Genomic DNA, 8,886 nt, shown 5'->3' with positions numbered 1-8,886 from the left:
TGTCCGTCTTCCAACTACCAGCAGCCTCCGCCCCCATCCAGGTGGCCTAGAGGCGCTTTCACGACAGTTTTACGACATCCCGGTGCCTTCCTAGCCACTTGCCCCTACCGGGTCCGTTAGCGGGGGTCGCCGGAGTTATTACGGTGCCACCAACCGCCTCTGCGCGCGGACTCCAAAGCGAAGGAGGGAGGGGGTGGGGCGAGGAGCGGCCGCGAGACTGCTGACGCCGGTAGCCGGAGCGCGGAGTACTAGAGGCTCTCCAGAGACGAGAAAAAAGGGGACCGTGGTTTTGGTAGGGGGCGCACACACCTCTAGGAAGAGGGGCGGGGGTCAAGACACAACACGAGCCCGGGGTTTGAGGACGAAGGGAGGCAATGAAGATTACTCCTCCCCGCCTCCAGCAGCTTCAGCCATCCTCTCTTCGGAACCGAATGCTCGGCATAGGCAACAGGGGGCAGCGCCGAGAGCCGTTGACACCCCTTTATTTCGCTGTCATCCGAGGGAACGTTTAGAGCTCCCCCAGGACCAGAAGGGAGCTAAAATTCCGAGTCCCCTCCAGCGCCCCCACTCCGGCCCGTTCTGTTCACATCTTGCTGGCTTTCCACAGGCTCTTACCTGGTGAGGACAGGTGGAGGTCGCCAGTCCCCCGAGATGGGCTGGATCTGGCTACACCCTCCGCCTCTTCCCAAGAACTTGGGCCAGAGAAGCCTGGGGCGCGAGTCTAGGGTTTGGAACCTGCAGTCAGGTCTATGAGGTGGGGCTCAGGAAAGGGAAGGATGAAAAAGTGGACTTGTTTCTAATGAGTATTTAAGAGATACAGTAGTTTGCTTAGTACTCCGGCAGCCACTTAGTAAACGCTTATTAAATGTTAGTTGATTTAGGATTCCAGCGGATTACACTGGCAACAGAAACTTGGGCTGGAAGGCACTCTAGTCGATTAATAACGAGGAAGTATTTGTCTTGTTTATGCCAGAATTACAGACAAATGGAGAGCATAATAAAACAGTTAACAGTGAAGTAGGTAGTGAATATGGTTGGCTCTAGTTCTGAATTGTTTTGCTGGTCGGCTTCAGATTGAATTAATTACCTGAAAATTTATCCTATGATGCATTAGTTTCTTAGATGAAAAATGATTCAACTTTAAATTCTTCAATAGAAAATGGACCAATATAAGATTGAGAAAGTAAGCGTCATTTGAGATATAGCCTTTGTTAACTTGGAGAAAACAGAACCCTTAAAGTAGTCCAAAAAACGAAGTCTTTAAACAGGAAAGGGACAGTTTTCAATATTCAGCCACTACAGTCAAGCACTAAAACCTCACAGAGCAGAAGGCCCTGGCACTCTGGCAACAGTATCTCTGAGAGAATAACCCTGCTAGATCATCCTCCCACAAGCCATAGAACTTGGGGGAACTTATATACTTCCTGGGGAACTGGGGACAGGGAAGTATTGTTGACTGACTTTACAATGGCTACCAGGAAATGAGAAGTCCAAGACAGGATTATCAGGCAGAGGCTATGCTTTACAATGGATATACTCAAACCTCCATTTTTCCAGGGCTTTGATATATAAAATTATCCTTTGCCACTCTAAGCTAAGCTTGAGAAATGGGGACACACCAACTAAATCTTGCCTTAACGGCACCAGCAGGAGGGCCAGGACTGAGAACAATTCTAGGAACCTTTCCTGTAAGATGATCATTATTTTACTAGGAAGGGCTCCTAAGATTTCCAAATTAGGTAATTTGTTATCAGCCTATCTCCTGGAGACTCCAAAAGTCACTCCAAGAAATTATTGTAAAAAATTTGCTATTATATCCTGTCCTTCAAGCCACAATCAGCTTTCTTTTTCTCTTCCTCATCTTTCAGATAATAAAAGCTGGCTAATTTCTGTATCTAATGGGTTTCTCTCCTTAGGAGAAGGGTTCTGCATGCATATATGTTCAGCTGAGAATACATTAAAATATCCTGTTTCTTAGATTCTAGTGACTTTCACTCGGTTTGACTGGTTTGGTGGGGTTAGACACTGAAACATAGTGGGTTGACACAGTGTTTTGTATTTGTTAGTGACTTTGACTTTACTATAATCTAGTCTGGTGTAATTATTGCATACAAATAATGGGACACGCCATAAGATAGTTTAATCCTGTTGATGAAATTGAGAACTTTAAAAAAGCTGGATTCAGAGCAGCTTCTGTTGTAACCTATGTTTAAATTATTCTTTGTTACATGAATATATTGTCTCAAATATTTTGTAATTAGAATCATTTTCTTATTGAGTTGTACTATAAAACTTGATGGGAAAAACAAAACAGTTCAAAGATCTAAGAATATGGCAAATAACTTGTTGCATTACAATTTTTTCAAAATGTTTATAAAATATGAAGGCTATATTTTGCACTTTGGGCTTAAAAGCCTAACAAAATAAATGACCAAATCACAACAGACTAAGGCTTTTCCTGCCCCAACCCCCAAGAACATTATTTAACTAAACATTGCCCTTGATTCCTCAGACCACATTTCCTAGAATTTGAATAGAAGCTTCTAGTTAATAAATAAACAGAACAGATTATTATGGACTGAAGGAAGGGGAAAATGCAGAAACATGGAAGAAGCACATTCTAAATTTAGTACATTAAGATAGAATGGTAAACTAAACATTTATAGAAGCACATAGGAAGGGAACCTAATAATTTTATAATGTTAATATGTTTCTGTATAACATTGTATAAGACCATTTCATAAAACTGAATACATGAGCTGCTGTCAACAAACTTGTGGGGACACATGGAAAAAAAAAAGATGATTTTAAAATGGTTATATTGTATTTTTCTAGTAAAAATACATAGGCTTTCTTTATTAAAATCTTGCTTTTGTTGATCTTTTGTTTTTATATCACCATTTCCCAGCATATCTTTCCTCTATTCCTTAATCAAAAAGACCCAGTTAGTTTGGCAAAAATAACCAGCCCATCTCTGACAACATATAGGTATTGTCAACCTGAATGAAAAAGAACTCCCAAAGTAGCAATAATAAAGTCTCTTTAGTCAAGGTGAGGAGATTGCAGTCTAGGATGGACACACAACATTTGTGTTGGAGGGGCACCCAAACAGGATAGAGGGGCACAGGGTTAAATAGCTTCTTGGGAGGCACAGCTTCTCAAAGCTGTTAAAAGTTTGTTGCACATAACTGAAAGTCCACAGATGAGGGGCAAGGAAGACTCAAGAGCAGTGTGATCACCCTCAAGCAATTTGTAGCTTTGGGAACAAAGCAAGATCAGCTGAAAGTCATCAGTAGTATTCAATTATATATAGGTGGTTCAGTGAATAGTGTTGGAATTGGAATTAAGAAAATCTGAGTTTAAATAAAGTGCCAGACACTTGAGAGTTGTGTGGGCCTTGACTAGTCACTTTAAGTTGTTCCATAAGTGTTAACTGCTATTATATGCAATATTCAACACCTATAACTCCACATCTTCACAAAATAAAATACAGGGGGCAGCTAGGTAGCACAGTGGATAGAGCCAGGCCTAGAGTTTGGAGGAGCTGGTTTAAGTGTGGCCTCAAACACTCCCTATCTGTGTGACCCTGGGGAAGTCACTTAACCCCAACTGCCTAGCCTTTATTGTTCTTCTGCCTTAGAACTGATATCAATTCAAAGTAAGAGTTTAAAAACAAAAAAATAATATCTAGTAGGACCTCGTTTTACTGGAAGTTGACATAAGAATTCAGGTATAGGAGATTGGCAATAAAAAGAAAGGCAGAAAATATGTAAAATAAGACATTTTAATTATGCACTAAATCAGAACCATTTGATATTTTAACAAGTCATGTTAGAGCAGTGCTTCTCTTTGTTTCATTAACACTTTTTAACTCTTAATAATGGCCCCAAAGTACAAGAATAGTGATGCTGATAGCTCTGATAAATCTGAGAAAAGCCATATGATGCCTAAGTATGTTTGTATAAGAAATATTTATTAAATAATGAAGTTTGCTATTATGTGGGACTTTCAACTTATGAGAATGGCCTTGGAATGTATTAGTTATGTAAAATGAGGTCTTACTGTATATATACTGATTATAATAATGTAAGTGAAAAGAACAAAGAGAAATTGAACACTATATAATTATAATGACCGTGGCTACATAGAATAGTTGAGAAAATTCATAGACTTATCTTCATATGTAGTTTTAGACTTTTTTCTTCCATCACCTAGTTAAAATCAGTTACTAAAAAGTGGTAAAATGTACTGATTGTTTCCCCTCTCACACTTGTATACCTAGGAACAGAACTGCTAATGAATAGGAGAACCAAACACAAGCAGAAAGAAAATAGAGGAAATAAGTTCTGACGTGCCTGACTAATGAGTTAATTATAAAAAGTGCTCTTCAATAAGGCCACATTACATGCTCCTGCTCCTGAGTTATTTAGAAAGCTGCTAGAAAGGTATATAGGGAGGATACTAACTGGTTGCCAGGGGGAAAGTAAGGCAGCTAGGTAGACTAGGAATCAGGAAAACATCCTGAGTTCAAGTCTGTCCTCAGACATTTAAGTGACTTTGAGCAATTCACTTAACACTTTGCCTCATCTTTAAAATGAGCTGGAAAAGGAAATGGCAAACCACTCTGGTATCTTTTCCAAGAAAACTCCCAAAGGGGTCACTAAGAATAGTAATGAGGGAATCTTAGTGGCAACAGAGAACTTCAGTTAAAAAGAAAGACAAAGGCACATATATTGATTTTTAAATTCTATTAACTTGTCTGTATAAGATATATATTTACCTGATAATAAACTGAGTTTATGGACAGAGCTGATTTTTATAGGGTGACTAGTCAATAGACATTTGTTAAAATATCTTCCATTTTCCAGGCATAGTGCTAAGCATTGGGGATTCAAAAAGAAGCAAAACAGAGGCTCTGCCCTCGAGAAGCTTACTAACTAATGAGGTAGACAACATGCAAATACATATATTCAAAGGAAGCTATAATACAGGAAAAATGGGAAATGGTTAATAGAGGAAAAGCTTTAGAATTAAGAAAAGTAAAAGAAGGCTTCCTATAGAAGGTGAGATTTTAGTTAGAATTTAAAGGAAGCCAGGAGGAGGTCACTAGTCAGAGTAGAAGATGGGGAGCCTTCCAGACAAGGACTACAAACAATGGAGCTGAGAGATGGGCTGTTTCATTAGTGTCACTGAATCAGAGTATGTAGTGTTTAAGAGAGTAAAGTGTGAGAAGACTGTAAATGTAGGAGAGGGCTAGGTTTGAAGGGCTTTGAATGCTAAGCAGAACATTTTGTATTTATTCCTGGAGGTAAAAGAAAGCCAATGAAGTTTATTGAGTAAGTGATGATATGGTTCTGTTGTGGGAGAGCTAGAGGTTAAAACCCTGGGCTCTGGAAGGATGCTTCCTACAAGAATGACAAGCTCCATTGATTACCTTAAAAATAAATTTAAGTTGAATTTATTGAGTTGAATGACTGGGAGGCAGGTGTAGGTGAAATACTGCCTCCCTGAAGACATGGGGTTTTGGATACTTATACCTTTTTGATAATGGGCTATGTGACCAGATGGGTTGATGGGGTCATGTTACTACATGACCAGGGATGGGGTGATGTGTTGTGCCTCAAAGACAAAGGGGGTAAACCAAGCAGTTCAGGGGATTAGATATCTGAGAAACAAAGGGATGCTTATCAGAAGCAAATTAGGAGATGCCTACCTATGCTTATCAAAAAGCTAGGGGAGAGGCCAAAGGGAGTATCTCTCAGCTCAAAGTCACTTTCTTTCAGCTTGTCCTGCAGGAATGCAAGAAAAGGAATTCCTTGTGTATCTTTTGACCTGGAATACCTCTGGGGTTTTGGGCTGTCCAGAGGAAACCCTGAATCCCATGTCAATTGGACATGCATTGTAGGGATGAATGAAGAATGGACTAGAGTGGGGAGAGACTTGAGTAGGCAGTTGGCTATTAACTGGTGTAATAAGGGATTATTAAGATGTAATATGGGAATCTGCAGGATGTAATATGAGGCTGAAGCTAGGGGTAATAACTGGTAGGGGATAAGGCAAGGAAAGGGACCCAAGGCTGGAGATAATCAAGGGAATATACTAGGTAGTAGGGCAATTAAGGCAATATAGTGGATGAGGCAGGTATAATGATTAAGGTTGTTAATTGAGGTGGTAGGAGAAATAAGGGAATGTCTGAGTTTAGGGAGTATAACACTGAGGTAACAAGGGTTACAAGGGAGAGGATGGATTAATCTAAGGCAGGCAAACAGCAGCAGGGAAATATAGACTGGGACTTAGGTTAAAGACAAAACACTGAAGGGAAATAGACTGATCCCTTCAAGTAAAAGGACACTTTACAGAGCCAAGTTAGAGTCAGCCAAGACAGCTGGAAACTGACTTCAGGCTTTAGTCAGTTTCACAGGAAGGGACTAGTATTGAAGTTACACTTCCTCCAAAATGGATACCCTCAGCTTCCCTCAAACTCCAGAGAGTATGTTATTCCTCTCTCTCTTCCTCCCTCTCTTACTAATTAACTAATGAAGTAGCCAAAAGGTCTTGTTTAAACACAAATGGAGTTTATTGTCTTCCAGGATGGATCGACAGGGTAGAGGATAAGGTAGCCCTAACAGCCGCTTAGAGAAACCTCAAGTGGGGGAAGAGAAGCAGGAAGGTGATACTGAGAAAGGACCTGCCTTAACTCAGCTCTCAAAAGTGGTTTGTAATCAATGGGGTTAGGAATACAAAGACTCAATAGATAATTTGTTGCAAAAGGGTAAGACTAAACTATTATAGATTTGAACTAACTCTCAGATCCACTCTCCTTTTCACTCTTCTCAGACATTCAGGTAGGGAAATGAAGGTAGGAATAAGGTAGGGTAGGAAGATTCAAAGGATTTAGCTAACTTAACAAATCTCAAAAGAAACTGCAAGTATAGGCCAGGTTTCAATCTAAAGAAGGAGCTCAGCTGGACCCTGGTTCCCTGCACAAGTTCCCAGGACCAACTGAATTTCCCAAGATTCTAAACTCCTTAACTGACAGAAGAACTCTGCAAAGCCTGCAAAACTGTTATGCCCCCCCTCTCTGTACCACACTGGCTACTAATAACCAGTAGGCTATTACAATAAGCCAGATAAAAGGTGATGAGGACTGACATTAGGGTAGTGACAGTGTCAAATGAGAGAAGGGGAAGCAATCAAGAGATGTAGCAAGGATCAAACTGGGAGGGTCTAGGGGCAATGGCTACCAGGATTTTGTTTGGGTGGTAGATATGAAAGGCATGAACTTCAAAGGAAGAGTTTCCTGAGTGATGGAGGAAGAAGGAGAACCTGGAAATGACAAGGGGAACAAGGAATATTCCAATTTTCCTTCCTCAGCCAATGAGAAGAGGAGAATAAGTGAAGATGCACACAGCACTGGGGCAGCTGTCCAGGGAGGCTGTGTAGGAGGAAGCCAGGCTTCAGTAAGAGCCAGCAGATGAAAGAGTGATAAAGGGAAAGATTTAAGATGAAGAGAAGTTTGCTGCCCATGGAACAGCGGGGCCCCAGAGGGCCCAGAAGAAGGGCTTGGAGGGCAAGGGGGATGGGAATGAGGAATTGGATGGTAGAGGCATGGAACAGGGTTTGGAAGCAGCCTCTAATAGTAAGATATCCAGAACAATGGCTTACTGAGGTCACCTGCAGTGTATAAGGTCTATAAAACAGGATATGTGCAAAATACTTCATGGCCTTCATTCCTCAAGAGCTATGATTTCTTCAGAAATCTCTGAACCCTGGGGCAGCCAGTGAATAGAGCCAGAACTGGAGTCAGGAGTACCTGGGCTCAAAACTTGCCTCAGACCCTTCTAATTGTGTGACCCTGGACAAGTCATTTAACCCCAATTGCCTAGCCCCTGCCCTTCATTTTGTCTCAGAATGGATTCTTAAACAGAAGGTAAGGATTTTTTAAAAATCCCTGATTTTCTATACATAGAAACAGCAAACACTGCTGTTAATTTATTCTACTACCAACATAAAACTCACAATCAATATACAGATATCAGCTCACCTATGACTTTGTACAGTGATGGGTAAACTACAGCCTGAGAGCCAGGGGCAGCCCCCTGAAATGTTCTATCTGGCAGCGACATTATTCCTAATCTGATGAATACAATGAGTAGGATACAATACAATGAAACTTCGAAAGAGTTGCCTTAGAAACAGACTGACAGATGAGCATTTCCTTTCCTTTGGCCCCCTCTTTAAAAAGTTTGCCCATCACTGAAGTAGATAAGACTTAGGAAGCTGCTTGAGGCATGGAGAAATGAATTGATCAGTTTTAACCACTGCTTTTACACTGGATAAAGTTTAAATGGATATTAAGGCTAATTTCTAAGGGGAAAAGGCCATGAAATAAAGCCTGAAGAACAAGTACCTTGTGGGGAAGGAAGGAAGGATGCCTCCTCCAATTCTTAACAATATTTATTTTAAAGTAAAAAAACAGGAAGGTTTTTAGAAAATAAAAAGAAATAGACATTTTCAGAATTAGTGATGAAAACAAAAACATAACCATTTTAAGCAAGGAAAAACTAATTAAACATTAAACAGTTTTAAAATCATTCATTCATTCATTCATTCATTCATTCATTCAAAAGCATGGTATTTCCAAACTGGTAACCACTGTTTTGAAGTGGGACATTCAAGGAAATTCAGGAATTTTATTTTATTTATTTATTTGAACCCTTACCTTCCGTCTTGGAATCAATATTATGTATTGGCTCCAAGGCAGAAGAGTGGTAAGGGCTAGGCAATGGGGGTTAAGTGACTTGCCCAGGGTCACAGAGCTAGGAAGTGTCTGAGACCAGATTTGAACCTAAGACCTCCCATCTCCAGGCCTGGCTCTCAATCCAC

This window comes from Gracilinanus agilis, chromosome 2, assembly GCF_016433145.1.
Source record: "Gracilinanus agilis isolate LMUSP501 chromosome 2, AgileGrace, whole genome shotgun sequence".
NCBI lineage: Eukaryota > Metazoa > Chordata > Mammalia > Didelphimorphia > Didelphidae > Gracilinanus > Gracilinanus agilis.
This window is presented reverse-complemented; position numbering follows the sequence as displayed.